Below are 16126 nucleotides of genomic sequence, written 5' to 3'. Positions count from 1 at the left end.
AACAATGAAAGGAAAGAAGTCAGGATTAAACGGAAATGTCTCCTTTCTATTTTTACTTCCCTGTTAAAAGCTTGGTGAAGATTATTCCAAATTTTACGTCCATATACAACACACACACATGTGTGTGTGTTGTATATAGGTATGTGTATATAATGGGTTTTTGTATCCTCACTTTTTATGAAACTTGTTTATACCACATATACAATTCTACAACTTGCTTCCTTTGATACAGGAACATGTTACTGAACTCTGTCAACATTTGAGGATGGAGATCTACCTCAGTTTTTGTCAATAATAGGTGAAAGCTATTTTTCCTATTAAACAGTCCTTCACTTCTTGTCCTTGTGCATCTCTATAGGCATATGTAGGAATGTTTTGTCCAGATGATAAAAAGCTGATAATGAACTTGCTTATTAGTAAGAAATATTTAAATGAGTATGTAATCCAGTGCATTTAGAAAAAATTGGCATCTCTTGCATGCAGAGCCCTAGTTTCTCACAAATACCTCCCTCACTAAAATCCCTGCTTCTTTCTCAAAATACTGTCTTGGTGTAAGTGGATGGGGGAAACTTATGTATCAACAATTAAGATGTTGATTGTTATCAGCAAATTGCCCTGCAACAGGTTGCACTAGTATATATTCCAACTAATAATTTCTATCACTGAGTACATCAGTTTTTAATATTTGTAAACAATTTGCCAATCTGTATTTTATTTTAAAGTCGTTTATGGTGTTATTTGCCATATAGTTTTTTTTTTTACTTTAAAATTCTAGTTTTTAATTAAATTAAATGTTAATATTATTTAATTTTATTTATCACTTCTGGCTTTTGTTTCATTCTTGAATAAGTACACTTTCTTCATTCAAATTTTATATATATATATTTTTTTCTTCTAGCATTTTATGTTTTATTTTCTACTTTCTTATCCTGAATTTCATTTGTAATGTATGCATGTGGGGAAGGGGTATGCAAGGTAGGCATCTAACATTTTTTCCACACCAAATGGTAACCTGTTGTAGATATTCATTCTACTGAATAGGTCCATCCTCTACCTTTTGATTTTGAATTATATATTTTCTACTCAAGTATATATATGTCTGTGGAAAATTGTATATATAATTGTAGTAATATGTATACATATATATGTGTGTATGTATATGTATGTGTATATATGTGTATGTGTGTATATACACATATATATGTATAGACATGTATATACATGTGTCTATATGTCTATATTCATTCCAGGGTCCTACTCTGGTTCCCTGATGATGCATTCCCACTTCGGTGCTATACTGATGTAATTGCCTCAGCTTCCTGATGTGCTTCCATACGTAGTAAGGCAAGATCTCCGCCATTATGCTGCCATTTCAAGATTATTATAACCTCGAACCTTTACCTTTCCTTCCTGCTTCTCTTGCCTTATGAAGTCCCAGACCTCTTGGCAAAATCCACATGTTTTCTATCTTTATAATCTGATTCTAAAATCAAAACTTATTTGGAGTTGTTTTATAAACTCTAGGAGATGTGAAAATGTAAACTGTGCACACCTTTAGGTAGTAGCATTTCTCATATAATTCTTACTCAACTTAGGTATAGGAAGGAAAACTGAAACGTTCCTATATTGTCTGTAACTATTTGTATTTGCCTCCTACAACTCAATCTTCAGATTATTAATAAAAATATATCCAATATGTAATCTAAGACGTTTTCAAATTGCTTAGAGTATTTGAATATAATTCCCTACTCTCCCTCAAAGACCACACTACCCGAAACATCCCTGATTCTTTCTTAAAGATGGTGTTTGGGTACGAGGGGAAGGCGTGCTTCTGCTTCCTCTTGCCATTCTTCCCTTACTCTGGCCTGCAGAGCAGTGCCCCTTGTCCTCGTGGAGCTGTCAGCCCTACTGGCATTCAGGGCTGTAGTCAGCATCTTTTCTCTGGGTGCAGAAAGGGCCATGTGATGCTTTCTGGCTACCTCAGCATCACTTGAGCTCTTGCTGGTGCTGTCCACCCTCTGAGTGTCTGACTTTGAATCCCATTTAGCCTGTAACTCTAGGAGCAGGGCCCCTGAGATGATCTCCTTTGTCCAGTGTCCCAGCCAAATGTTCAGCTGCTTTGGCTGTGCATTCTCCACAGTAGACCCAAGGGCAGGGAACCCAGGAAACTAACCGTCTGCAGCCCTCGGCTTTCACATGCCCGATTTCCACATGGATGTGGGAGCAGCCTATTATTCCTCCCAATTTAATAAGTATGTAAAGGCAAGAATCCCTGGCCTCCATGGTTTCCTGAACTACGGAATGCACTTCCCCAGCTGGGACATGCACAGCATCTGTTCCCTTCACGCCTTCCTCTCCCCTGACCTCTCCATTGCACTACCTAAGGGGGCAGCAAAAATTGTTTTCCTCTTACTTCCTTTTCATCTTCTTGACTCCAACTGACTTTAATGGGGGACAGAAATACGTCTTTGCACATTATTCAGATCGTATTTCATGTAATGGCATCCTCCAGAAAAAAGCATTGAATGATATGAGGATGGTCCCTCTTGGAATTGTAAAACTTGGAGGCTTCGATCTCTACACAATGGGGGATTCTTGCAATGAGTCCAACTAGGTCAGTCACAGGAAGTGACTGAAAAAGAAGAAAGTAATTTAGCAAATCTTTTATGAGGACAATAGCCTGGTTTTCAAGGCCATTGTCCTACTGAATTGTGAAGGTCAGAGTATCTCCTTTTGGCATTTCTTCTATAGTAAATTCTATCAGGCAGACAAATACCTTGAAAAAACTGGAAATAAGGTGAAAGCCAGGTGCTATAAAAAGTGAAGGGGGCTTCCCTGGTGGCGCAGTGGTTGAGAGTCCGCCTGCCGATGCAGGGGACACGGGTTCGTTCCCTGGTCTGGGAGGATCCCGCATACCGCGGAGCGGCTGGGCCCATGAGCCATGGCCGCTAAGTCTGCGCGTCCGGAACCTGTGCTCCACAACAGAAGAGGCCACAGCAGTGAGAGGCCCGTGTACCGCAAAAAAAAAAAAAGTGTAGGAAAAATTAAACAATTTTTAAACATCACTCTCATTATTCATATAGAACATGTAAGATGCATTATTAGCATGAGAAGGAGAACACTGATCTCAAAGTCATTGTCATCCAGAGCCTCAGGTTTTGTTTCTAGAAGAGGGTATAATATTACCTCTTCTACCTCTTCATTGGATTTCAAAAGGAGCCTGAAAAGCAACATTTAAAAGCCTGTACCATTAATCATATCTCTAGCCATCTCCTTCTCCCTTTTGTATTTCATCTCAGAGACTGATTTTAACCACACACTAGAGGCAGGAACAGTTCAATTAAGATCAATTCATATTTCTGCAGCCACTAGAAGTTAAAGAGTGACTGGAAAAAAAGAAATGAACAGGTTTTGAAAATGACCCAGTAACGGATATTGTGCTTGCAACATTCCATGTTTTCACTTAGTTAACATTCATAGTTAACATTTGACAGATGAGGAAACTGAGGTTCACAGGAGTCTGGGAATGGTTTCAGCTTATGAGCGACCAAGCAGCAAAGATAGAGTTGAATTCCAGCCGTGACAAGCTTTGAGGCTATTCCTCTTTCCAAGTGACTTTACTACAAAGAGAATGTGTTTCAAAAAAATTTTTTAATGTACCTTCTTGCTCGTTAAAGAATAATGTAAGTGAGAGGTATGTGTGGGATGAATGTCATGCTGCTCTGTGGTTCAGTGTCAGTAGGTTTTTGGCAATCCCAGTTCCTGCAGGTTTTGCCATAATAATTTCACGGTTAGGTATTAAGAGTAAGTCAGCAAGTCAGACTGTGTTTTACAAGAATAAATATCTGTGGTTCTCTTAATTGTGGTTTACGGCTACCAGACACCATATTTTCTCATCTCCTTCCCCTCACATATACACAATACCAGTGTCTAAATTGCATGGTGAGCATGTTCACACTTTGTTTTGTATTTAACCTTGGCTTAGATCTTAGTTATTTCCAGGGAAAAAGTGACACACATTTTAGGAATACCTAGGTAGATTTAGGAATGATGTATTGCTCATTCAACCTCATTTAATATTTAGCTTTTTACTCGCGATTTAATTCCCCTGTCACTTCCAGACACTTTGGGTGACTCCGACTATGCAATTTGTGCGTTCATTTCACATTTTATATTGATCCTTCTGACATTATGTATCATGCTTCATGTTTTTATTTTATCTTATCAGACCTGATCTTATCATAGAATGTTTCATTTTCTCTTATAACTAAGATTTACTGTACCCAAGGGTTCTCAAATTTTAGAGGCTATTTCATTTTAATTTTGTGTCATTTTTTGGAAATGAGCTCCATAATATATATGTAGCTTTGACTTGCTTCAAATTGAAGTTTATCATTAATTTCCTTTTGAAAGTGGGCCCAGCTTAACTGACACCGGGTAAATGGTTACTTGAACAATGAGTTGCAATCTCTTATTTACGTCCTAAAAGCAAGAGCTTTTTTGTAAAAAAGAAAAAAAAAATAATTGCAGACACAAAAGGAAACACTGTTTTTATGTTAGCTGTGTCATGTTCCTTAAATGCAATAAAGATTCCATTTTTATTTGAATTAATTCCTAGCAGGGTTTTTTTTTTCGTAGGACAAGCGTCCTCATTCGCCTCTGAACTCTTTGGAGACAGAGCATGGCTTTTCCAAAGTTTAGGAGCTGCTGAAATGAGACTATTTATAAATTTAACAGATATATTTGTAGCTCTATTTTTAAGGCCCTTGTGGAAATAATTTCCAATGAAGACACTGCTTTTTAGCTAGCATGTGAAGCCGTAAGAGTCACCTGCTTTAAAACAATGGCAGAATTTAAAAATAGGTACATTAGGAGGTGAAATAGTCATGTTTACAAAAAACTTTTTCTCCTATGACTTCAGAATTCCATTTCTAGGAATTTAAAACCTAAAGGAATAATCAGAGACACTTAAAGAAGTATTAAGAAGTTCCTTGTGGTCTTTTTATAGTACCAAAAACATGGGAAACAATCAAAATATCCAATAAGAGAAAACTGATAAGATATGGATTTTCCATAATCTCCACAGTCCTTAAAAATTAACGACGAGTTTGATGATAAGAAATTATGTGGGGAAAGGTGTACAAAGTCAGGTTAAAAAATACAACCTAAAACAACAAAGTAAAATATGAAAAATAAAACTGTCTACAGTTATGATGCCAATTTAACAAACACATTATCTTTATGCAGAGAAAAAAAGAGATAAAAAGTCATCCCAAAATGATAGTAGTGATGTGAAAGGTTGGTGGATTTAGGGGTGAATTTTACTTACTGTTTATAAAATTTGGGAAGAAAGAATTTCTAATTATTTTTAAAATAAGAACTATACTAGGCACTTTCCAAAAATCGAGTGACTCTTTTCTCTAGAATAGGCTTAATTCCTGGTTTTAAAAAAAACTCGAGAGAACAAAAGGCTAGGAAGACAGCAGAGGGTCCGTGTATTATGCCTTTGTTCTTTAAAAATAATACTTCTTTTACTCTCCTGTGGAACTCCCACCACACACATTCTATCAGATCTGAATCTCTCTTTCACTAAGGATAATCATGTTGTACCCAGTGGTTATTTGTGTAAAAGAGGGGAGGAACTTGGGACTTTTAAACAAACATTCCGTTTTTTAAACAAACATTCATTAGTTCAGTTAAGGCAGCTCCAACAGACAGATCCTTCTCTGTACCTTAGCAGCATTAATTAAACAGTGAAGTGTCATTGTTTGTGATCCCAGAGTTCTCGTAGAAACCTTGAAAGGATCATTCATAATTGCATGTGTTGCTTAAAGTGAAATTTAAGTATTTAAGGAAAGTGTGCACAACTCTTGTTGCAGTTTCCCTGAAAAATTTTGTAAGTTGTATGCTGTCAATATCATTTTTCAGATCCAGTCTTTTGACTCCTCTGGAAATCCCCAGTCTCTCCCACTCCCCACCCTGGGAGTCACTGTCCTTCATCAGCAAGCTTGCCTGTGTGGTCCCCCACATTCACCCCACCTGGACCCTGCTTTCTCCTAGGTCTCTGCCTCCTCTGTAGACCTCTGCAGAGGTGGCTGTTTTTCCTCCCTCATCTTTCAATGCACAGGATCTACAAGTGAGATGGAGATCCTGCTTGCTTTTCATTGCAGCTAGACTGTGTTTCCTTTCCCTCTTAGAACTCCAACTCCTCTTTGTTTCTTTTTCTTTCTTTCTTTCTTTTTTTTTTTTTTTTTTGGTTAAGGGAATGTAATCTGTTAATAGCACCTTCTGCATCTCCGCAGCATTTCAGAGAAGGCTTCAGCAGTTGGTCCTCATGTTTTTCTTCCCTCCTTTTCCGGTATAGACTTCCTGGCCCATCAGAGTAAGCGTGTTTGGCATACACCTGCTGTTCCCTTGTACCTCTCTTTCTCTAGTGTGTTCTCCTAGCAAGACCCCAACTCTCCTTATGTCTAAATTTCTACTTATTTCATGTCTACATCTGATCAGTGAACATGGCTGAACAACTTGACTGACTGATGCCATTTAAATTTCTAACCATGGATCTTAACCGGGTCCTTATCACATTTTTCTGATGAATAACTGCTCTTTGAGAGAGTACCTTTAAATCTTTTCTCTCCTCCTTTTGTGACTCACTTTGATAGAGGAATAGTCATTTTATCCCGTCTTCTCTGTCACTTCCTCCACTTCTCCCTCACCACCCCTTTACCAAATCTGCCCATGCACCTGATGCCCTTTCTGTTAAGTAAAGCCAGTATTAATACATTGATCCTGTTTCATTGTGCTTATTCACGGAATGCTGTGGCCTCTCATTCTTGACTCCTTTTTTTACTCCTATTAACATTAAAAACATAAACTAGCTCTCCTATTTAAAAGTAAATCCCATCCTAGGGCCCACAGTCTCTTTCCACTACTCTCCCATTTCCCTGTTTTGCTTTATGATAAAAATCCTTGAAAATGTCTCTACTCACTCCTTCTTTTTTTCTCAGTCCTTTCCATGCAAGTTTTGGCCTTCCCCAGTCTACTGGAACCACTTATGACAAGGCTAACAAATGAGTTTTTTTTTTACAGAGACTAGAAAAATGTGTGACATGGAAACTTAGGTTTTTTAGAAGGAAGTCTTCCAAAGTTCTCCTGGAGCAATTCTTTCCTTTTTCCCATTATTGGGAAGACAGAGTCAAGCAGTTATAAAGTTAATATTTTACTTTATCTATTAAAGGCAAACAAAATGTGTGTAGCTGGTGGTCATTCATTTTGCACTTTGAATTTGGTGATAACAGTCCAGAGAGGACAATAGTGTACACTATAAAAATTACTAGAATTTAAAGTTTTCTATCACATTGACTTGTAGGCAGGAATTTCTGTTTCAATTGTATTAGTAATGTATGAAATTTATTTCCTTATTGTTTGAATTGTGCAAATTTTAATGATATTCTATTTTGAAGTTATATATTGCCAAATAAGAGGTTTTATTTTAATTTTATCCAGATTATGGGGTTATGTAATTGATCAGGAAATGATTAGCATATGCAGTCTTTAGATTTACTATTATATTTTTTAGTTTTTAAAATGTTTCTCTGTATACCCTGAATATAATGTCAATATTTTGATGAGTATTAGTATATAGTTTACTACTTAAGTTGTTTTGGCTTGGGCTTTTTTTTTTTTTTTTTTTTTTACACCCAGACTCAGTGCACCAACTAGATTTGGAGAGCTTGACTATTTTAGCTGGGTGATGTGGTCCAGTATAGTCATCATCCAAACTTTAATAGAGCATCCAAACTGCTCTATTTTTAAAAGGCTTTGGGAAATAGCGGTTCTGAAGCAATGCGTGTGCGTGTATGTGTGTGTATTTGTATCAATAACTTATTTCCCTATTGATTTGACGTTTTGTTCTTTATCTTTTGTACTGATGGTTGTCCAGCAATTTTTAATCTTAGTTTGAAGATTGCTCCATTTGTGAAAGTATAACAGACATAAATAAGATTATTTAAAATATCAAAGACTATGACAGTTCAGTGACAACTTTATATCATCATTCATAGTTTCTTTTTATTCTTTAATTGTTTAATTTTTAATGTAAACCATCTGTGATTGCCAGTTTAAGTTCTGACAAAAAAATCTGGTTGTAGAACTCATTTAATTGTGTTGCAGTTTAAGTGTGTGTGAATATTATTGGTAACTCGTGCATGATTTACGTTTAATAGTACTTTCTATTTTTGTGTATTATCATAGGAAGTTTTTTACAAATTTGACTAATTTCAGTTGATTGTAATTGTTATTTACTTTTTTTATTGCTAATATTTGGAGAATGAAAGCCTTTTTGAAGTTGATTCCTTCCTTTGTTTATTTAGCCACTATTTCCATATATATTTTAAGTCACTTTTGTTTAATGACCATAACTTGTACGAGGTCCTTCTTGAATTTTTCTAAATCCTCCAGATTTCTCAGAGTCCTCATTTTTTTCTATACTTGTTATTACTATACAGATTGTGATCTCTGTATTATATATGTGCATTATATCGTTTCCTATAAGCACTGGGGGTTGAGGAAAATAACATAGAGACCTCTAACAACTTTATGACAAAAGAAAAATTATATTTTTATTGTTTGTATTTCACAGCCTGAGGACCTGTTGATAGCTTTAATTTATCTGAACTTTACCAGGCCTTTTATCTTTTTTATCTCTTTCCGATCAGATTCTCTCTTTTTTCTGTTAGGTATAATCCACTTGTGTATATTATACATTGTCACATATATCACAGGAAGTCATACTGTTACATAATACATCCTGTTAAATAAGTAATGCAATGTTACTTATAATTTTAGAAACAATAATTTTCTACAACATAATTGAATTTTACTTATGCCAGATGTAATGTCACTAATGAATAATCAGTAAATCGTAACATTTTAGAGTTCAGGAAAAAAATTATGTAGGTAAAAATTCACAAGTAGAATACACATGGGAATTATCTAATAACTAAACTACATAGTCCTTTAAACATTTTGATTGCATAATGACTGGGTATTCTTTTTTAGAGTTTATATATACCCAGATGATGTACATTAAGGCAGCGGTCCCCAGCCTTTTTGGCACCAAGGACCGGTTTCGGTTTCGTGGAAGACAATTTTTCCATGGACCGGGGGGTGGGGGTGGGGGGATGGTTCTGGTGGTAATGGTAATGTGAGCGATGGTCCAGGCGGTACGCGAGTGATGGGGAGCGGCAGGTGAAGCTTCACTCCTTTGCCCGCCGCTCACTTCCTGCTGTGCAGCCCGGTTCCTAACAGCCCACGGACTGGTACCAGTCTGCGGCCCAGGAGTTGCGGACCCCTGCTTTAAGGTATTAAAAGAAAATAGTGAAAAATGGCAGGGGTATGGTAAAAACAGTGCCTGCAAACAGTGCTTGTCACAGTGTAAACAGGTAAAATATTTTTCCTAAACAATTAAGAGATATATCAAATCCTTAAAATTTGTTAACTCTTTGGTTTAGCTATTTTACTTCTGTCAAATACATATATTTTCATTTTATTTACATGTGGAAAAGGTTAAGCTGTGAATTGTCCTCAAGTTTTGTGGTTATGCAGTATTGCAGTTATAGAATATTATCCCCTGGCCTCAAGAGTAAGTGCGGGTCCAGGTTGTATGAATCATAAAACTTTACCTTTGCTGGCTATGCCAGTTGATCCATGGGATGGGCACACCACACGAGACAAAGACCAAAAAGGTTTTTTATACTGGAATAAGCGTGAGAAATCTACTTCTGCTCCATGCAGTGCATTCTTAAGATAGGAGCCTATGGTTCTTGCCACATGGAAATCATGAGAAAAGGCAGCCTGAGGGCCTGAGAAAATCCAAAAGACAGCAGGAAGCAGTGATAAAGGAGGCCAGTCAGGAGAGGGGAGACGGTGTGGCAGAGAGAAAACAAGTCAGACAGGAAGGCCTGCTGGTGTTTTGTCTCTGAATCCAGTTTCACTCTGTCCTTTCCACAGTGTAATAAATTAACTGGTAAATCCTCATTTTTGTGAGAGCCAGTATAAGTTGAATTTGTGTTTTCTGACCACTAGAGTATCCTGACTGGTGCAAGCTTTAGAAGGACCTGTATGATAAATTAAAACTGCTTATCATAGAACAGTAAATATTAAAATCATAGCATCTCATATGGAGCATTGTAGATGGCCTAAAAGAGACAACAACCAAAAGATTATACTTGTATGTAAAAAAAAGGAAACACATCAAAATGTGAAAAAATAGCTATCTTTGGTTGGTGAGATTAAAGAGAATTCATTTTTTGAAATTTTTCTGTGTTTTTAAAATATATATTTTAATATCTTTATTGGAGTATAATTGCTTTACAGTGGTGTGTTAGTTTCTGCTTTATACCAAAGTGAATTAGTTATACATATATCCCCATATCTCCTCCCTCTTGTGTCTCTCTCCCACCCTCCCTGTCCCACCCCTCTAGGTGGTCACAAAGCACCGAGCTGATCTCCCTGTGCTATGAAGGTGCTTCCCACTAGCTATCTATTTTACATTTGGTACTGTATATATGCCCATGCCACTCTCTCATTTCATCCCAGCTTACCCTTCCCCCTCCCCATGTCCTCATGTCCATTCTCTACATCTGCATCTTTATTCCTGTCCTGCCCCTGGTTAATCAGAACCATTATTTGTTTTAAATTCCATATATATGTGTTAGCATACGGTATTTATTTTTCTATTTCTGACTTACTTCACTCTGTATGACAGACTCTAGGTCCATCCACCTCACTTCAAATAACTCAATTTCATTTCTTTTTATGGCTGAGTAGTATTCCATTGTATATATGTGCCACATCTTCTTTCTCTATTCATCTGTTGATCGACACTTAGGTTTGCTTGCATGTCCTACCTATTGTAAATCGTGCTGCAGTGAACATTGTGGTACATGACTCTTTCTGAATTGTGGTTTTCTCCAGGTATATGCTCAGTAGTGGGATTGCTGGGTTGTATGGGAGTTCTATTTTTAGTTTTTTAAGGAACCTCCATACTGTTCTCCATAGTGGCCATATCAATTTACATTCCCACCAACAGTGCAAGAGGGTTCCCTTTTCTCCATACCCTCTCCAGCATTTATTGTTTGTAGAGTTTTTGATGATGGCCTTCTGAACGGTACAAGGTGATATCTCATTGTAGTTTTCATTTACATTTCTCTAATGATTAGTGATGTTGAGCATCCTTTCATGTGTTTGTTGGCAGTCTGTATATCTTCTTTGGAGAAATGTGTGTTTAGGTCTTCTGCCCATTTTTGGATTGGGTTGTTTGTTTTTTTGATATTGAGCTGCATGAGCTGCTTGTAAATTTTGGAGATTAACCCTTTGTCAGTTGCTTCATTTGCAAATATTTTCTCCCATTCCGAGGGTTGTCTTTTCGTCTTGTTTATGGTTTCCTTTGCTGTGCAAAAGCTTGTAAGTTTCAGTAGGTCCCATTTGTTTATTTTTATTTCCATTTCTCTAGGAGGTGGGTCAAAAAGGACCTTGCTGTAATTTATGTAATAGAGTATTCTCCCTGTGTTTTCCTCTCAGAGTTTTATAGTGTCTGCTCTTACATTTAGGTGTTTAATCCATTTTGAGTTTATTTTTGTGTATGGTATTAGGGAGTGTTCTAATTTCATTCTTTTACATGTAGCTGTCCAATTTTCCCAGCGCCACTTATTGAAGAGGCTGTCTTTTCTCCATTGTATATTCTTGCCTTATTTATGAAACATAAGGTGACCATATGTGTGTGGGTTTCTCTCTGGGCTTTCTATCCTGTTCCATTGATCTATATTTCTGTATTTTGTGAAAGTACCATACTGTCTTGATTACTGTAGCTTTGTAGTATAGTCTGAAGTCAGGGAACCTGATTCCTCCACCTTGCTTTTCTTTCTCAAGATTGCCTTGGGGCTTCCCTGGTGGCTCAGTGGTTAAGAGTATGCCTGCCGATGCAGGGGACACAGGTTCGTGCCCCAGTCTGGAAAGATCCCACATGCTGCGGAGCAGCTAGGCCGGTGAGCCATGGCTGCAGAGCCTGCGTGTCCGGAGCCTGTGCTCTGCAACCAGAGAGGCCACAACAGTGAGAGGCCCGCGTACCGCAAAAAAAAAAAAAAAAAAAAAAGAAGATTGCTTTGACTATTCAGGGTCTTTTGAGTTTCCATACAAATTGTGAAATTTTTTATGCTACTTCTGTGAAAAATGCCATTGCTAGTTTAATAGGGATTGCATTGAATCTGTAGATTGCTTTTGGTAGTACAGTCATTTTCACAATGTTGATTCTTCCAATCCAAGAACATGGCATATCTCTCCGTGTGTTTGTGTCATCTTTAATTGCTTTTATCAGTGTCTTATAGTTTTCTGCATATAGGTCTTTTGTCTCCTTAGGTAGGTTTATTCCTAGGTATTTTACACTTTTTGTTGCAGTGGTAAATGGGAGTGTTTCCTTAATTTCTCTTTCAGATTTTTCATCATTAGTGTATAGAAATGCAACAGATTTCTGTGCATTAATTTTGTATCCTGCTACTTTACCAAATTCATTGATTAACTCTAGTAGTTTTCTGGTAGCATCTTTAGGATTCTCTATATATCGTATCATGTCATCTGCAGACAGTGATAGCTTTACTTCTTTTTTCCAATTTGGATTCCTTTTATTTCTTTTTCTTCTCTGATTGCTTGACTAAAACTTCCAAAACTATGTTGAATAATAGTGGTGAGAGTGGGCAACCTTGTCTTGTTCGTGATCTTAGTGAAAATGGTTTCAGTTTTTCACCACTGAGAACAATGTTGGCTGTGGCTTTGTCATATATGGCCTTTATTATGTTGAGGTAAGTTCCCTGTATGCCTAATGTCTGGAGCGTTTTTATCATAAATCGGTGTTGAATTTTGTCAGAAGCTTTTTCTGCATCTATTGAGATGATCATATGGTTTTATCCTTCAGTTTGTTTATATGGTGTATCACAATGATTGATTTACATATACTGAAGGATCCTTGCATTCCTGGGATAAACCCCACTTGATCATGGTGTAGGATCCTTTTAATGTGCTGTTGGATTCTGTTTGCTAGTATTTTGTTGAGGATTTTTGCATCTATGTTCATCAGTGACATTGGCCTGTAGCCTTCTTTCTTTGTGACATCTTTGTCTGGTTTTGGTATCAGGGTGATGGTGGCCTTGTAGAATGAGGTTGGGACTGTTCTTCCCTCTGCTATATTTTGGAAGAGTTTGAGAAGGATAGGTGTTTGCTCTTCTCTAAATGTTTGATAGTATTCATCTTTGAAGCCATCTCGTCCTGGACTTTTGTTTGTTGGAAGATTTTTAATCACAGTCTCAATTTCAGTGCTTGTGATTGGTCTGTTTATATTTTCTATTTCTTCCTGGTTCAGTCTCAGAAGGTTGTGCTTTTCTAAGAATTTGTGTGTTTCTTCCAGGTTGTCCATTTTATTGGCATATAGTTCCTTGTAGTAATCTCTCATGATTCTTTGTATTTCTGCAGTGTCAGTTGTTACTTCTTCTTTTCCATTTCTAATTCTGTTTATTTGAGTCTTCTCCCTTTTTTTCTTGATGAGTCTGGCTAATGGTTTATCAATTTTGTTTATCTTCTCAAAGAACCAGCTTTTAGTTTTATTGATTATTGCTCTCGTTTCCTTCATTTCTTTTTCATTTATTTCTGATCTGATCTTTATGATTTCTTTCCTTCTGCTAACTTTGGGGTTTTTTTTTTCTTTCTCTGATTGCTTTAGGTATAAGGTGAGGTTGTTTATTTGAGATGTTTCTTGTTTCTTGAGGTAGGATTGTATTGCTATAAACTTCCCTCTTAGAACTGCTTTTGCTGCATCCCATAGGTTTTGGGTCATTGTGTTTTTGTTGTCATTTGTTTCTAGGTATTTTTTGATTTCCTCTTTGATTTCTTCAGTGATCTCTTGGTTATTTAGTAGTGTATTGTTTAGCTTCCATGTGTTTTGTATTTTTTACTGTTTTTTTCCCCTGTAATTGATATTTAGCCTTATAGTGTTGTGGTCAGAAAAGATACTTGATATGATTTCAGTTTTCTTAAATTTACCAAGGGTTGATTTGTGACCCAAGATATAATCTATCCTGGAGAATATTCCATGAGCACTTGAGAAGAAAGTGTATTCTGTTGTTTTTGGATGGAATGTCCTATAAATATCAATTAAGTCCATCTTGTTTAACGTATCATTTAAAGCTTGTGGTTCCTTATTTATTTTCATTTTGGATGATGTGTCCATTGGTGAAAGTGGGGTGTTAAAGTCCCCTACTATGATTGTGTTACTGTTGATTTCCCCTTTTATGGCTGTCAGCATTTGCCTTATGTATTGAGGTGCTCCTACGTTGGATACATAAATATTTACAATTGTTCTATCTTCTTCTGGGATTCATCCCTTGATCATTATGTAGTGTCCTTCTTTGTCTCTTGTAATAATCTTTATTTTAAAGTCTATTTTGTCTGATATGAGAATTGCTACTCCAGCTTTCTTTTGATTTTCATTTGCATGGGATATCTTTTTCCATCCCCTCACTTTCAGTCTGTATGTGTCCCTAGGTCGGAAGTGAGTCTCTTGTAGACAGCATATATATGGATCTGGTTTTTGTATCCATTCAGCCAGTCTGTGTCTTTTGGTTGGAGCACATAATCCATTTACACTTAAGGTAATTATCAATATGTATGTTCCTATTCCCATTTTCTTAATTGTTTTGGGTTTGTTATTGTAGGTCTCTTCCTTCTCTTGTGTTTCTTGCCTAGAGAAGTTCCTTTAGCACTTGTAAAGCTGGTTTGGTGGTGCTGAACTCTCTTAGCTTTTGCTTGTCTGTAAAGGTTTTAATTTCTCCATCAAATCTGAATGAGATCCTTGCTGGGTAGAGTAATCTTGGTTGTAGGTTTTTCTCCTTCATCACTTTAAATATGTCCTGCCACTTCCTTCAGGCTTGCAGAGTTTCTGCTGAATGATCAGCTGTTAACCTTACGGGGATTCCCTTGTGTGTTATTTGTTGTTTTCCCCTTGCTGCTTTTAATATGTTTTCTTTGTATTTAATTTTTGACAGTTTGATTAATATGTGTCTTGGCGTGTTTCTCCTTGGATTTATCCTGTATGGGACTCGCTGTGCTTCCTGGACTTGATTAACTATTTCCTTTCCCATATTAGGGAAGTTTTCCAGTATAATCTCTTCAAATATTTTCTCAGTCCCTTTCCTTTTCTCTTCTTCTTCTGGGACCCCTATAATTTGAATGTTGGTGAGTTTAATGTTGTCCCAGAGGTCTCTGAGACTGTCCTCAGTTCTTTTCATTCTGTTTTCTTTATTCTGCTCTGCAGTGGTAATTTCCACTATTTTATCTTCCAAGTTACTAATCCGTTCTTCTGCCTGTTATTCTGCTATTGATCCCTTCTAGAGTATTTTTAATGTCATTTTTTTGTGTTGTTCATTGTTGTTTCTTTCATCTTTAGTTCTTCTAGGTCCTTGTTAAATGTTTCTTGCATTTTGTCTATTCTATTTCCAAGATTTTCGGTCATCTTTACTATCATTATTCTGAATTCTTTTTCAGGTAGACTGCCTATTTCCTCTTCATTTGTTAGGTCTGGTGGGTTTTTACCTTGCTCCATCATCTGCTGTGTGTTTCTCAGTCTTTTTATTTTGCTTAACTTACTGTGTTTGGGGTCTCCTTTTCACAGGCTGCAGGTTCGTAGTTCCCGTTGTTTTTGGTGTCTGCCCCCAGTGGCTAAGGTTGGCTCAGTGGGTTCTGTAGGCTTTCTGGTGGCGGAGACTAGTGCCTGTTTTCTGGTGGATGAGGCTGGATCTCGTCTTTCCGGTGGGCAGGACCACGTTCGGTGCTGTGTTTTGGGGTGTCTGTGACCTTATTATTATTGTAGTCAGCCTCTCTACTAATGCGTGGCGTTGTGTTCCTGTCTTGCTAGTTGTTTGGCACCGGGTGTCCTGCACTGTAGCTTGCTGGTTGTTGAGTGGAGCTGGGTCTTGGCGTTGAGATGGAGATCTCTGAGAGTGCTTTCGCTATTTGATATTACTTGGAGCAGGGAGGTCTCTGGAGGACCAATGTCCTGAACTCGGCTCTTCCACCTCTG

The sequence above is a fragment of the Orcinus orca genome, chromosome 10, assembly GCF_937001465.1.
Source record: "Orcinus orca chromosome 10, mOrcOrc1.1, whole genome shotgun sequence".
NCBI lineage: Eukaryota > Metazoa > Chordata > Mammalia > Artiodactyla > Delphinidae > Orcinus > Orcinus orca.
Note: the sequence above shows the minus strand (reverse complement) of the source record.